We start from the raw sequence: 15,972 nt of genomic DNA, 5'->3' as shown, positions 1-15,972 counted from the left end.
TTGGAGTGAGGGACAATTTATCAAAAGAGATAAGGGGACTATTAGGAACTATGTAGAAGGAAGAGGTATATTAGACTGGTTTTAGGAGTCAGAAAATGGGAAACAAAGAGCGCGTTCGAGCCGCCTGTGTGTCAGTGTGTGGGCCTGTGTGGGAGCACACGTGTGTGGGCTTGTCCGGGGGGGTGTGTGCGTATACAGGCGTGCTCTTGCACTGTGCGCGTGTGCACGTGAGAGTGCACGGACTCGGGGGGCAAGGGCTCAGAATCGAAGTGAGGAAAAGAAAGGGCGGGTGGAAAGTGAAGGCCTACACCTCCCCACCCTTAAGAAAACCACATCCTGCGTGACCCAGAACTCCCTGCGGCTCGGGCCGAACCAGAGTCTGGCGGGTTCAGGTGTGTCTGCCTTGTGCCACAGAACCTGCTTCCTGCTTTCTCCGCAGCGGCCCCACCAGCTGCCGCCTCTGGGCTGAGCGGAGCCCGTGCTGTGGAATCAGGGGCCGGAGTTCAGAGGCAGAGGGAGTCACTGCCCGCCCCCCCCTCCCCGGCTTCTTACAGGCCTGTGGGGTGTTAACCCGCTCTGATACGAAAGAAAAGATTGCCTCATACCATCACACATTTCGGGGTGGAGAATGTGTCCTGGGCAGAGGTAAGTCAGGACGCCTAGCAGCTTGGGAAGGCCACCAACTGGTCCTGCAGCTTTGACAGACACAGGCCACCGAGTCCACATGACCACATTCAAACCCCCCCAGCGGGGCGTTTCCGAGACCTAAATCTGAGAGGCCCCCAAGTGTCTCTGGGCAGCCTCCGTGGGATTGCACAGCAAGGTCTAGCTTAGTTTTCCTAATCCCACAGCAAGCTCTGGGGTGCCTTTCTTTCCAGGAAACACGGAGGGGCCGGCGTTGGCTCTGCACCAGGGCCCAGGGTAGCTAATTGGATTCGGGTGATAAGGAAGTGACTGTTAACACGCACTTGCCTCTTACCCAGGGGAAGGGTGTTCTAGGGAGAGGGAACAGCCTCCCTAGAGGCCCAGAGGCGAGGACAGGCACAGCAGAGGGTGAAACAAAAAGCCAGATGGGCAGGAGCGCAGGTGTGAGAGATGATGCTAGAGGAGTGGGGAGGGGTCAGAGCAAGAGGACCTCCAGAGTCCTATTCAGGAATTTGGGCCTTATCCTAAGAATGCTGGGAAGCCATTGAAGCCCTGATGGCTGGAGCTGAAAGCGACTGGATTACATCGCTGTATAAAGAATGCGCGGGAGTCCTCAGATGCACGTAAAACCACACCCATAGCAGCTCTGTTCACAACAGCCAGCAGGTGGAAACAACCCAGTGTCCACGCACGGGTGAACGGACCAACAACACGTAGTATATACAGACAAGGAATAATACTCAGCCTTGAAACGGAAGGGGTTATGATACCTGCTACAGCATGGATGAACCTTGAAAACGTCATGCTAAGTGAGGGAAGCCAGACACAAAAGGCTACCCGTGGTTTGCTTGCATGTACATGAAATACCCAGAACAGGTAAATCCATAGAGACAGAAAGCAGATTAATGGTTGCCTGGGGTTGGGGGAGGGGGGAATAAGAGTAGCTTGTTGGTACCCAACTGGAGGTATGAGGTGTTCTGGAACAAGTCAGAGGCGGTAAATGCACAGCATTGTACCTGTCCTAAATGCCGCAGTCAGGGAGGCCAGTTTGGAGACGACTGTAGGACTCAGGGCGCAAAGCAATGGGAGCACTGGCGGCAGGGAGACCTGAGAGGAGGGCCCACTCTCCCACATAGTTGGGGGCTCAGGAGGAGTTTCCGCGGCCTTTCCACCAATAGTTTTCATTGTCAGCCCAAGTGTGGTCGGTGCTGAGTTTTCGGCCCTCCGTGAAGTACGTCGCAGGAAAGCTATTGGGGAAGTCGGTCGTGGCTTAACCAAAGTGCAGCATGAAGTCCAGGTGGTCAGATCACAAGAGTCAAAGTGCAGCGGGCGTGTGCTCCCCACCTGCCCCCTGAACATGTCCCTTGTCCCTCCCCGGAGCCCAGGGGGAGAGGCCCACGGCATTTCCATAGGGGTTCCCAAGTGTGATCTGTGCAGGACTGAAATAAACCTGTTGACTTGGGAGCAATTGGGAAATTGCATTTCGAAAGAGCAATAATAAAACATCAGAACCATCTCGCGGATGTGCAGCTGTAGGGAAAGCGGTGGGAGGATCCCGAGCATAGCCCCCAGATTTGAGCCACGTTTACGGAAGGCGCGGATCGAAACCGCTGTCTCGGTCCACGTATGCAACTGTGTTCCCCAAAAAGAGTTGAGCAGGCAGTAGGCAGGGCGGGGGCGCTGTCGATGACCTCCGGTTTAGTTCAACAGCTATGAGAAGGGATATGTAAAATAAACCCGATCCAGGAACATGCCATTTTGAAGAAACATCTGCTTAGTCAAGTTCCTCCCCGGAGCGGGTGTTGGCTGTGGCTGCTGGAGGCTCTCGCCAGATTGGCCTCGGGTTTCGGCGAGAGCCTTCTGGAAGGTGCAAGTCGTGGAGGCTTTCCGCACGGTGCCTTCAGATTCGGGACTTCTGGGAGTCATTTGCGCTGGCTTCATAGCAGAATCAAGACCCACCCAGTGGGCGTACTGACCGCCGATGGGTGTGATCTAGAAAAATGTAAAGCACGTGTAGCACCCTGACATGGGACGGCCTCTGAGTCAGCTTGGCTTGGTTACCAATATAAAACAGGACGGGTCTCAACACTCCGCCCTCCTCCTGTGCCTTTGTTCTCAGACCCCATTGTTGCAACATGGTGACTGTGAATTTGTAAATGCTGTGATCCTTGCCTTTTGGGATTCTTTCCCCTCAGTTTTAAAAAATGCGGTAAAATGCACGTAGCATGAAATTTACCATGTTAATCGTTTTAAAGTGTACATTTCAGTAGTATTAAATGTATCCGTAATTTTGTGCAACCATGATGGCCACTCACCTCCACGATGCTTTGCATCTTGTAGCCTTGAAACCCCATATGTAACACCAAATCTCAACTCCCCTCTCCCCCTCGCGCCCTGACCACCACCATCCTATTTTCTGTCTCTGTGAATTTGACTACTTTAGGCATGTCGTACAGGTGGAATCATATGGTATTTGGGGTTTTGTGTGTGTGACTGGCTTATGTTATTTTGCACAGTGTCCTCAAGATTCATCCATGTTGTAGCACGTGCCAGAATTTCCTTCCTTTCTGAGTGATATTCCGTTATATGGATATACCACATTTCGCTTGTCCATCCATGATCCTTATTTTTGTTGTTAATGTTTTTTTTTTCTGATTGATTTTATTCATAAAGATTGTAAATGCATTCGTTTCCTACATCTCCAACAGCGAGGGCTTAAAAACGCAGAAACTTATTCTCTCCCAGTGTGCTTAGAGGCTAGAAGTCCAAAATTGAGGTGCGGCAGGGCCATGCTCCCTCCAGGCTCTCGCGGGGAGCTCTTCCTTGCCCCTTCCCGCTTGTGGTGGCCTGTGGCATTGTGACCCTGATCCCTGCCTTTATCTTCACATGACCTGCCCTCTGTGTCTTCTCTCTGTATCGCCCCTCCCTCTGCTTTGCTGTTAGAAGGACACTTGTCATTGGATTTAGGGCTCACCCAGATAATCCAGGATGATCTTGTCTCGAGATCCTTAGTTTAATTATTACACCTGCAAAGACCCTTTTCCCAAACGTTCACAGGCTCCAGAGATTTTATGGGCCACCCTTCGAACCCACTCCAGTAAAGCTGGGAACTTATACAAGTGTCCTCCAGGGACTGTCGCGAAGTATCAGGTGCTGTACAGCCTCTTGTCTGGGTGGTTTCGCCTGAGATGTCGGCAGACACCCGAGGAAGTTTTGAGAGGGAACGAGGTCACTGGGGAATGATCGAGAAGGTCCGGGCTCAGCTATGTCACTAATTTCTAATTTAATAGCCATAAACCCCACCGATCACGTTGGCTTGACAGGCTGGGTAGAGAGCCTTCGTGTGTTTTAGTGCAGAGGGCTCCACGTGATAGGGAATTAGGGATCTGCTCTTGGCTCTGGAACTCCCAGCTGTGGGACCTCAGGCCAATCTCTCAACTTCTTTGAGCCTCAGTTTTCCAAGACAAGCATTAAAAATGTATACGTAAATCCAAGCCTGGACTGCTTGACTCCAAGTTTCTCTGGCTCTTAGGACCCAAGTTCTGTAATTCTCATGTCTTCGGTCTAAGGAGTCAGAGTTAGCGTTTCTTTCTCCTGGAGAGATTTTCCTGGAAGCTGGCATGCAGCATGCAAAGTGTAGCTTTATTTATCATCAGCTGGCTTTCAATTTTGTTTTCAGCAACAAGAGTCTCTCTTTTGAGAGGTCTTGCTGTAAATGGCACATCTTTAAAAGCTTATGCTAATTAACCTATAAATTCAGGAGCATCCTGAAGATGTTTGCCACCTGCCTCCTAATTAAGTCCGGAATCAAATTAGTGTGAAATACTCGAGTCTGCCAATAGCCTGCTAGCTCCATCTGTACCTCTAACCTCTCCTCTGAAGCAACCTTCCTCCTCCTTTTACTTCCCACCCCTGACCACTCCTCTCCCCTGCTTGTGCTTTAGCAGACTAATGGTACAGGAAGCCACACGAGACTTTGGATGTAGGTTACAGATGTCAGTAGACATCGGGCTTCCCTTTGGTATAAATTTCCTTCCGTCTTTGCCGAATGGCCCTCAGAGATCTCTGACTCTAGCAAAATCCCTTTCCTGGGTATGGGAACGTTTTTACCTGCCATCTTCATAAAGAAAGAAAACAGCAGCAAAATAGTTCCAAAATGAAGGCAGCACTGGGAAAAAAGAAAGAAAAGAAAGAAAGAAAAGAAAGAAAAGTAAATGTCAGACTGGAGACAGAAGTGTGGAAGGTAAAGGAAAGGGTTTGTCCCATGTCCCTCCCCTTGGTCTTGGGCTGTTCTATCAGCAAACCAAGGGTGAACTTGACTCTCTCAGCTCTCTTGCACAATTCCCTCCCCCCAGGGGCTCCATGTTTACCCAGCACTCCACTGATCCTTTCAAGACAAATGCTTGCATCCCCAGGGAGCTCGGCTCCCTCTGCAGATGGTGCCTCCCCGAGCAGACACCTGCTAGACCACAAGCCACCCCACCCCGGAGCCTTCCTCTTGCAACTCTTCTCTCGGGGACAAAGCAAAGTTGTGTTGTCTGCATTCTTACAGCAGGAGGGCGGAGCTCTGCTTTTCTTGCTCGGGTCTCCTATCCTTTGCCTTTCCCTTCTTCCCCATGTCACACACCCGGGAAATCCATTCTCCGCCCTGGGTGTCTTTCTTTCCAGAAAGGCTGGTGGCACATGTCTTTATGTGGCGTGGTCTTTACGGTGCTACTGGGGCCCTCTGGGGACAAGCGCGTGATGGTGCAGCCTGCATACTGCAGAGACCCTTGTACTGTAAGAGAGAGGCCCTCGCATGCGACCTGAGTGGCTCTTCTGTCCCTTTACTGCCCTTCCACTTCTACCTCCTGGGTGACGCTCTCCCGTCTTTTCTGTTAGCTTGGGAACGATGGACACACAAAAGGACAGGACTTAGACTTGCTTTAGACCCCTCCTGCTGATCTCCTGCAGTGGAGGAAATGGAATCACAACATGATTCAGCCAAATCCTTTTTCTTGATTCTCAGAGGGATTAAACACAAGTGGCTTTTTTGTTTAACTTTCTGACTGCTTTTTCATAAAGCCCAGGGACAAATGCTTATAATATTCCTGTGAAACGAATTCATGTCATAAATTGAAGGCCCTCGGCCCCTTCTTAACTTTTGGTGCAGGTATTCTAAGCGTGTTATGCTGTGTTAGCCACAAGCAGGGGGGTCGGTCTTGTTCTGGGCTAACCTGGTTTCTAGTGAGAAGAAACGCCGTTATTCCATGGCACTTGCATGATCGATGGTCTGTTTGTAACCACCAGAGATCTAACTTGCAAAAGAGAGGCTGAAATGCCAACTCCCCCTTCCTTACTCGGGGTATGTCATATACATGCAAAGCAGGTGCAGCAACCCACGACCACCGAAAACTGAACGCACCCTTTTCATTCCCACTGTGCTCAAAGGAATTCGTACTTTGTTCCACTTAACTCTGAACCCAAATGTTTTTGAGGATTAGGGAGAGGAAAAGAATCAGGGAATCTTAGTAGTTTTGGTTGAGATGGTCCATGTCCCGGAGGGACAGTGAAACACCACGGTATCTTGCTTTTACATAATATTAAAAAAAAATTTTAGTGTTAATTTTATTTTTGAGAGAGAGACAGAGTGCGAGTGAGGGAGAGGCAGAGAGACAGAGGGAGACACAGAAAGTGAAGCAGGCTGCAGGCTCCAGGCTCCAAGCTGTCAGCACAGAGCCCGACGCGGGGCTCAAACCCACGAACCGTGAGATCATGACCTGAGCCGAAGTCGGAAGCCTAACCGACTGAGCCACCTAGGCACCCCTTGCATAATATTTTTAACACTTGCAAATGATCTCATAAATACTTAATTCTCACAACAGGCCTATAAAGTGGTCAAGGCAGTTACTACTGACCTTCATTTATAGATGAGGCTACTGAGTGCCAGCAACTTGGGGGCTAATTAGTAACAGACCACGATGAAAAGCCAGGTCTGGCGGTTCTCAGAAGACAGGAACACACGCACACTGCTTCATGAACCACCTGGCAGTAATCATTGCAGAACACAAGTAATTAATTTGCTTCCCGAAATAACATGCCGAATGACCAAAATTTATCATTCCTGGTGAAATGGAGAAAGTCTGTTTCACTAGCAGCCCTGTTATACCTATTTTCAGGGTGATACACATTTGCTGTTTGTTTGGTTTACTTTTTTACCAGTATAAAATGCCACTGAAAGTCAGCGACCCCTGTCATGGAGTCTGTGGTACTTCTGGGCAGTCATAGCTCCCGGTGTCTCGTCTGTGCAGTCATAGCTCCCAGTGTCTCGTCTATGGAGTCATGGGTCCCAGGGTCTCATCTATGCAGTCGTACCTCATAGTGTCTTGTCTTCTTTAATCAACCATTGGCTCCCCGAGGGCACCTGGCATGGCCCTTGGAGAATAGTATAGATGGATGAAGCTGTCTCAGGTTAGCTCCTCAAAGAGCTCTAGCCTAGAACTCTCCAGAGCTCAGTAGATAGACAAGAAGGTCCTGGGAAGCAGGACCAATATAGGGACACCAGTCATCTTTCCGAATTTAAAACTTAACAATAAACGTAAACTTAACAATACATTTATAAAAATGGCCTCATTTCGTATATGAATTAAGGAAAATGTGGTACATCCATCCACACAACAGAATATTACTCAGCAGTAAAAAGTGCCAATAGTGTGCTACCACAGGGATGAGCCTCGGACACATGATGCCAAGTGAAAGGAGCCAAGCACAGAAGACTTCATTTATATGATCCCATCCATATGAAACATCTAGAATAGGCAAACCCACAGAAACAGTAGATTAGTGGTTGCTGGGGGAACGGGGAGACTAGAATGGCCACTAATGGGTACAGGGTGTCTTTGTGGGGGTCGATGAAGACATTCTAGAAGTAGATAGTGGTGATGGTTGGAAAACTCTGAATAGACTCAAAACCATTGAATTATATACTTTAAAAGGATGAATTTTAAAGTATGTGGGTAATGCCCCAATGTAAACATACATGCATATATACATGTGCATCTGTCTGTCTATGCAGAGACATGCAAGGTGATAGGGAGCTGGAATCCTGTTACTCTGTTTCCTTCTCTGTGAAATGAGAACACTAATCACTGCCTCTTCGGGGTGCAGGATTTGGAAAAAAGAAAGCAGGCAAAAACCACTGGCATAGTCAGGGAAGCTCCCTCTCTTCCCTCTCTCTCCTCCTTCCTTCCAGTCTTTGACAGTTTAACTTACTATATAGAAGAACTGCAGGTAAAGGACAAGAATTGGGGATTCAGTCAATACCTGTCTTCCTGCAACATCGTATGCCAGGTCTTTCCCCTTCCTGAGCATTCGGACTTGTTCTCTTGCGTGGCCACAGGCCGCCATCGCGCAGAAATGTGCCCTTGATGACAAAGTATGAGTTGGTTAATATAAAATCTTCCTGGTGCAGGAGAGAGACCTCAAGTTTAAATTCATCGAATGGTTTCTGCTTATTTGCAAAGAATAACTCTGGTGCTATATGTTGTCCCCTCCGTCGTTAACAGATTTGGAATGGACCCAGGAGGGCATAAACACACTGACACAACAAATGATTTGAGGAAAATCCATCTGATTCACCCAAAGTTATCCTCCTTCTCCTACATTAATGACAAAAGGAAATGTATTGCTAGGGTGACAGACGACTATGTTCACAGGCAGTAAAGTTTCGATAGTTATGAAAAAAAATCACCCCATTTCCTGTCAGCACAAATAGGAGGGCTTCCTTACCCGGAAATGACATTTTGAAAAGAATTTGTACTTTGAGTTCAAACAATGTTCTGTGTTGCAGCGTTAACTTCAGAGAGTTTAGCTTATTGCTGGTGAGATGGGGGTGGGGGTGGGAGGGAGTGACAGCTGAACCAAGAGGCAGAATGTAACTCTTGCAGAGAAGTGGACAAGTAGTATTGAGGTTATGCTGGTGGCCCAACATTGGGAGCCGCAGAAGAAAATGTAAGATTTAGGACTTGTTCTTTTTTTTTTTTTAATTTTTTTTTAATGTTTATTTATTTCTGAGACAGAGACAGAGCATGAGTGGGGGAGGGGCAGAGAGAGAGGGACACAGAATCCAAAGCAGGCTCCAGGCTCTGAGCTGTCAGCGCAGAGCCAGACGCAGGGCTCGAACTCACAGACCGCGAGATCGTGACCTGAGCCGAAGTCGGAAGCTCAACCAACTGAGCCACCCAGGCACCCCTAGGACTTGCTCTTAGATGAAATGTGCATTTCTAAAAGTAATAGGGTGTTCAAGTCTAAAACCATACCCCCTGTAGTGTCCCGGCAACCCTCCAGCACTCAAGTGACAACGGCCATTACAGCATCTTCAGAGTCTGAGGATGACTGTCAGCAGTGGTATTGAACTTGAGAAATGATTAGGATCCAACAGCAGAGAGACCGCTTTCCTAGATAGGTTGCCACCCAGCACAGTGAGGCGATGAGTCTCCTGGTGTGGCCAGTGTTCTGGGTACAGAAGTGATGACCCCTCAGAGTTGTCCTTTCTACTCTCCAGGACCCTTCCTGGGCCTCAGAAGGGCTTACGCGTCTGCTTTCTCACAGACCCAGAGCTTCAGCTGGTGCTCACCTGCTCCCACCCCCCACCCTGTTCACGACTTCTTTTACCGCTCTTCACCTCAAGGATTGTCATACTCCTTCTTCTAAGTGATCGATTCCAACGTGCCTCACCCGCCCTACGCAGGTGACGTGCGATGAATTCCAAGGTAATTTCCGCGACCTTTTCTTGGTGGAGCAGAAAAAGAGCTTCATCTTGGGCAATGTGTATCAGCACACAAGAGATAAGTGGGGACCCACAGTAGCGTGAGGGCCAAGTAAGAGGAACACACGGTAAATGCCCTGGGTTTAAAAGAAATTCTTGTCAACTACTAGAAAAGCAGTCAGCTTTGGCTTTTGAGGCATGGGTAGTTACAGACAGGTGCAAGTGGGGAGCTCATGTCCGTTTGCTGTTGTTATTGAAGTCTTCGGTCATTTTTTTTCAGCTTTATTTCTTTGGTTTAAACGTATGATCTGATTTTACCGTTTGGTTTAATATGCTGTTTTCTACTTCAAATCATGTTTGTATGTAGTCAGGTTATAAATTTTAAAAAATTAAAAAAAAATACTTTCCATTACAGCCTAGCATCATTTGAGTTTGGTTACGATGAAAACTGGCTTTTGTGGGCTCCCCTGGACCCACTGTCCACCTGAAAGATCATCCCTATGAGAAAGTGCTTGCCATCCCTTGGATTTGCCTACCCGGCCAGTAGTGGATGGCAAAAGAGCCCAGTGGCTCTCCACATCCTTTCTCCCGGAGTCCGGGTTGTGCCTCTGGTGGGCATTATGGCAGTCCTTTGGGTCTCAAGCCATCTTCTCTAGCTTCCGGATTCATGACAACTCAGACAAAAGGTGGCGTCTCAAGCTACCTCTGCTCTATTTTGTCCTAGTGCTTTTGTCCACAAAGCCTCTTGCAGTGAGCATTGAACTTGGGCGCATACACTGAAAAATGGCGCCACCCAAAGGTCACCAGGACAACTTCCATACTGGGCATAGCTTTCTCTAAGTAAGGATGTGAAATTTGCCATGAAGCCCAGGAGATGAGTGCTCCAGGGGACATGGGAGCATTTGGTCCGCTTGGCCCCAAGCAGCAATGCTGCCCTCCTCCCTGTCCTGTTGGGAACAGGCTTCCTTCTCTTCTGCTTTCCACGTGAATGTGCTTGCTTCCTGAACCTCACGGCTTCCCACCTTGTGAGGGATGTTATGCCAGTTCCAGCAGATGGACCTGCTTAGGTTTGCCAGCTAGTCAGGAAGAGTGAGGGTGAGGGCTGGGGCCCATACAGCCCATCGGAAATGAACTGGTACAGTTACTCCTCCCCCAAAAGGGCACTTTGGAGTGGCCTTCCAACGAAAACGATTTATAAACTACCTATTCCATGGCTCTGCCGCAAAACTCAAAACTGCAGGCATCGTGGAAACGTGGATAGATTCTGGAATCACCTCAAACAGATCCCTGTGCCCTTCCTTTGATTCTTGATTCTTTATTTTCTTTCCCACATCACATCCATGTGTATGGACAAGAGGCAGGTCAACAGGAAAGCCTTCTCATTATCGCTCCACAATGGCCGTCCAACCAGGCAGACTTCTCAAACCTCTTGACTCCACGTGGGGATTATCTTGGGCCCCTGTTACTTGGAAACTCACCAGTTTGGAAATTTGCTTGGTAAATTTGAAGATGAACCACCTTCTCTTTCCCCATCCCGGAAGATATAGAGGTAGTTAAATAAAATCTGAAGGAGGGACCAGTACTCTGAATACAGGAGAGTAGAAAGATAAAATCTGGGGATCAGTGATCCCAGTTCTGATGTTCCAGTACTTCTAGCCATGACTGAGAGCCCAACTGAGTTTCCCCTTTGCCTTTGTAAGGAGGGACTCCTTCACTCCTCAGGCAAACAGTTGACTGCCTGCTGATGTCCCAAACACGGGACAAAGTTCCGAGGCACAGAAGTAAAAGGTATAGTCCCTGACTGCCAAGGTTTTAAGGCTGGGATCCTAAAACCTCTGTACATAAGAATCATCTGGATACTTGGTGTGAAATGTGGATCCCCAGGCCTCACCCAGAAATTCTGATTCCCGGAGTCCAGGCCCCAGGCCCGGGAATCTGCCCTGCTCTGGGTGACTTGGGACAGGGGGTAGGGGGAGCAGCATGTGGGAGGGCAGCAACAGATCCCACTGGGAGAAACTGGCCCTGCAAGGGTGCGGTCAAGGCACAATCATGGATGCTTTTGACTTCTTGAAAGAAAAATGCACTAAAAAAATGCTAATTATTATGGTGTGCAATCCAGTAGCTTCCTCTTCATTTAGAAGCACTGTTTTGTTGCTAAACACCTTACATTCCTTGAGCAATGTTAGGAATTGTTAGGAATTGCTCAAACCAGCTTAGAGAGATTCCACACATACACAAGGGGTCTTTCTACCAGCTGATTTTGTGGGCAAATAATCTCCAGGAAAATTTCCCCTAAATCACTTCAGTCACATTGAAAATGACAAGAGTTGTAACAGAATTCTGCCCTCGTCCCGAGGAAGGGGTACGTGAAAAGTGCTGTGCTATGACAGTAGAAGGTTTCTGGCTCCTTCTCTCTGTTCACGTATATGAGAAGCCTGTGGCTTCACCTTCTGTCACTGGCTCATCCAGGATTTCTGCAGAATGGCTTAGTTGGCCGTGAGGTTGTGGGTATGGAGTGCCTGGAATATAGAAGGTATCTATTGATTTTGTTTTTTTGTCTGCCATAGAAAGAGCACAATGCAAAATGTACCAAAAATATGTCTCAGGGAAGCTCGATAAGCACAGTCGTTTTTTGGCCACGCTTCCCTGAAAAATCTATGAACCTGAAAATGAGAAAATTCTGAATCACTAATGGGAACCCAAATCAAGTTGCTGTTTTACCGCATAAAGGATTTCATAATATGGGCCTCCAGAGCAGTGACTTGAGGGAGCAGGTTGCCAGCTGTTTGATCGCTGTGTTCAGCTGAACACCTTTCTGTCCTCCCGACCCCAAGAAAGAAACTTCCAAAGCCCACGAACCTGGTTTCGGCGCAAGCCTCTGCCTTGGGGACAATTACTGTCAGATTTGTGGTGCAGGCAATTGTTCAGCGGCTGTGAAGGAATGGTACTTTCCCCCAACCTGCCTCCAAACTAAGAAAAGCTCCCCCCCTCCTTTCCGTGGGAACTTGGACTGGCCCGTAGTGGTTTACTGGTGTGTGTGTAACTAGTGAGGACAGCGCGGGGAGGGAGGCGTGAGAACGCCGGCCCCATTCTGTTCTGTTTTCCGGCGTGTGCCCCTAGGGAGATGCGGGCTGCCTTCGCCTAGCTTCCAAGAGAAGCCTGCTTAGGTGACCCAGGCAGGCAGGGACCCCCCGGGTCTGTCGGAGCCGAGGTCTGGCGTTCGCAAGCCTCTCGCCCGTGTTCTGAGTTTGAAGCCCGGAGGCGTTCCCAGCTCAGCACAGCCAAGGAACAGAAATAGAAGAAAAGGAACCCTGGCATCAGGTAAAGCAGTCAGTGCGCGAGGGGTCCTTGGCTTTGCAGGACACACGTGGAATTCCTGGCTTCCTCGGTGACCACAGAGACCCCGAGGGGCCCGCAGATGTGCTCGGCTTGATGCTGGCGACGGAAGCCACTTTGCATTGGCCTGAGATACATTTTACTTAAACTTCTTGTTTTTCTTAGGATCCGAAATGAGCTACAGAGCTTTTTTTCATTGGTACAGTACTGGAGTAAAGAGCAGGAAAGGCAGGTTATTTGAGAGTTCTGGTATATTGACCTTTTAACAGTGTGTGTGTTTTTTCAGGCTACTCCCCCCATGATTGAAAGGAGAGTGTGGCTTCCAGAGTGTGTGTGTGTGTGTGTGTGTGTGTGTGTGTGTGTGTGTTTGGTCTGTGGCTTGTGGAGCTCTGTGGGATTTATATTTGAGATGAAAAGGGCTTGGGAGTCCTGTTTGAGGATTTAGTGGCATGGAGAATTGAGTAGATGTATCTGTTACTATAAATGTGTGGGTATTTTTTTTTCTTTAAGAAGTTCCCCCATGAATGAAAATGAGGAAGCAAAATGTTTGGGGGATTATTCCTATTTTGTTGTAGCTACAGATGGAAAAAGCTCGATGGTGACCTGTCCCACCATCTTTGAGCATGAAGTGCGAGCTGCCTAGAGCTTCTTGCCCTTAGGGTGAAAACAGTATTCCTGTTTATTAAACCATGCTCTGAAGTTTATTTTTTAGGAAAAAAAAAAAGTTTTAGGGGCAGCTGGGTGGCTCAGTCAGTTAAGCGTCCAATTTCGGCTCAGGTCATGATCTCGCGGTCCGTGAGTTCGAGCCCCGCATCAGGCTCTGTGCTGACAGCTCAGAGCCTGGAGCCTGTTTCAGATTCTGTGTCTCCCTCTCTCTCTCACCCTCCCCTGTTCATGTTCTGTCTCTCTCTGTCTCAAAAATGATAAAACGTTAAAAAAATTTAAAAAAAAAAAGAAAAAAGTTTTAAAGTATGCTACACTAGCTCTAAGGAAGGAAGGAGGCAAGAAAAATCTCAACTGTGAAAGAAACAGAGTTATGATTTTGGAAAAGGGGGGGGGGAAGAGTAGGTTTCAAACCCCAACAGGAGACTGGTCGCCATAGCAGCTACATCTGTCACTTAACCAGGATTGGGGATCGAAAAGAAAACTGAGCCTCTTTTGCCTAAGACTGCCTCCCAAGGAATGTTAAGAGGATGTGAAGTTATTTAGATTATCCAAACAGGTTCTGACAAGTAAGTGAAAATAACTCATTAAACTATAATTGTTGCCATTCTATAATGGATCAAAAGGCTTGTTGAGTCACGATGTACTTAGAGAATAGGTGAATTTGCCACGGCTCATTGGTATAAATTACTTTCGAAAAGGCTTTTTAAGACCAAGTATGTGGCTTTGCCAAGCCTCTCATTGTTGCTCTTTGAATGCATGTTTTGACCAAATGTTTTCAAGTGGGTGCTTAGCCATTTTAATGTGTCACAGAGTCTAACTCTTAAATCAGTGCCTTATCCAGGGGACTCAGGGCATATCGTATCAAGACAACAGCTCTGCATGTTTTCCCCTCCAGCTAAATAATAGCTCACTTAAAAGGAGAGCAAAGTCCGAACTACTTAGAACCTGCATCCCACCTCTATAGAGGGACCATCGTGATCTTGCCTCCTGTAGACCTGAGTTTCTCAGCCTCAGCACCATTGACATTTTGGACGGAATGATTCTTTGTTGCAGAGGACGGTCCTATGGAATGGTTAGCAGCATCCCTGGCCTCTACCCCCTATTGGCCATAGCACTTCCTCCCCAGTTGTGACAACCAAGAATGTCTCCAGACGTTGCCAAGCATTCCCCACAGGGCAAAATTGCCCGCCAGTTGAACCACTGCTGTAAAGAAACCACTTTCGAGGCCAACTATCACAGAGAGGAAGAGAGGGCTTTGAAGAGGAAGGGCAGACCCCAAGGGAGGGTGGTTGAGTCAAACGAAGAATGACAAGACAGATACTTTACCCTGATCATGTTGGTTTTTATTTTGTTCTGCTTTTGTTTGAAGCCACATCCTGCGCTGGGTGGGGAAGCAGGGGTTAAACACTGTTCTGGATATACATTCTTCTGCTCCTGGCCGCCCGCCTCGTGATCCCTTATGGGCCTTGTTTGATACACTGCCTTGCTTGCGTAGTAGTCAGACTTCTCTAAAGTGAGTTGCATCTTAAGTGCATCCCAGGAATGTACTATTTTTTAAAAAAGAATCCCGTGTAATCGCCCACTTTATAAAGCAAATAACTACCCGTAACTTATCAAGTCTGCAAATACAGGTTTTTTGATATGTGGGCTTTGAGTAAATCTGGGCACGCCTATTTGGGTTTTTCTTTTGGAACCTGCAGCTGAGTGCTTTTGTTTCTCTTTCCTTTCCCCTTCTGTTCCAATGGGTCTCAAACCTTCTGGTTTTCTAGAAATTAGGTTTCTTTTGTCGATGAAATAGAATAGTCACAGCCTTTTCCCCTTTCAAAGATAATAGTAAAGTCCATAGCTAGAATTTTCTCTTCATTAAAAACATTTTTTTAAGTTTATTTATTTATTTTTGAGGGGGGGGGGCGGAGAATATGAATGAGCAGGGGCAGAGAGAGAGGGAGAGAGGAATCCTAAGCAGGCTCCACATTGTCAACATGGAGCCCGATGCTGGGCTTAGACTCACAAACTTTGAAATCATGACCTGAGCCAAAATCAAGAGCTGGACGCTTCATGGACTGAGCCCCCAGGTGCCCGTTCATTTAAAATTTTTCTTAAAACTTTAGCGTAAGCTGCTGCTTGTTTGCTCCCAAAGGTTAACAGATTTCCAAATGAATGAAGCTGTTGCAAACAAATACTGATATAAGACATGTAGAACAGCGAATTTCCCATAGTTCCCCTTTACTTCTTTTGGTGGACCCATGTTCAATTTCATAAGTGTACCTTCATAACCTCACAAAATAGTTAAGTTATATGTGTTATATTTTCAGGGCGTTTCTCCAAGAACATGATACATTGCACTCAGCACCATGACTTCCAGGAGGAAGTCACCCAAACAGGATGAGACAGGTTACTCTGGGGAGCACTCCCCTCAAGCCCAGCTGGGGTAGGGGGCAGCACTTGGCATTGGCTGAAAATATCAGGAAACGCCTCTGCTAGTCGGAGTCCATTCTTGGTGATATGGTTGGACTGGCCCATGGCGGTATCAACAAATTATGTTTTCTGCTTTTCGATTCCAAAGCAAACCTTCCTTT

At 47.7% G+C, this 15,972-nt stretch overlaps 1 protein-coding gene across 30 annotated transcripts in view; it reads left to right on the top strand.

Annotated features, from left to right (window-relative positions):
* The window catches only part of ABLIM1 (actin binding LIM protein 1), a 293,132-nt gene that overhangs the window by 197,093 nt on the left and 80,067 nt on the right, over positions 1 to 15,972 (top strand). The window lies entirely within an intron of this gene.

The sequence above is a fragment of the Panthera pardus genome, unplaced genomic scaffold (genome assembly GCF_024362965.1).
Source record: "Panthera pardus isolate Hobbes unplaced genomic scaffold, ASM2436296v1 HiC_scaffold_22, whole genome shotgun sequence".
Classification (NCBI taxonomy): Eukaryota; Metazoa; Chordata; class Mammalia; order Carnivora; family Felidae; genus Panthera; species Panthera pardus.
The sequence above is the reverse complement of the archived record's forward strand: the minus strand, read 5'-3'. Positions and strand labels throughout refer to the sequence as shown.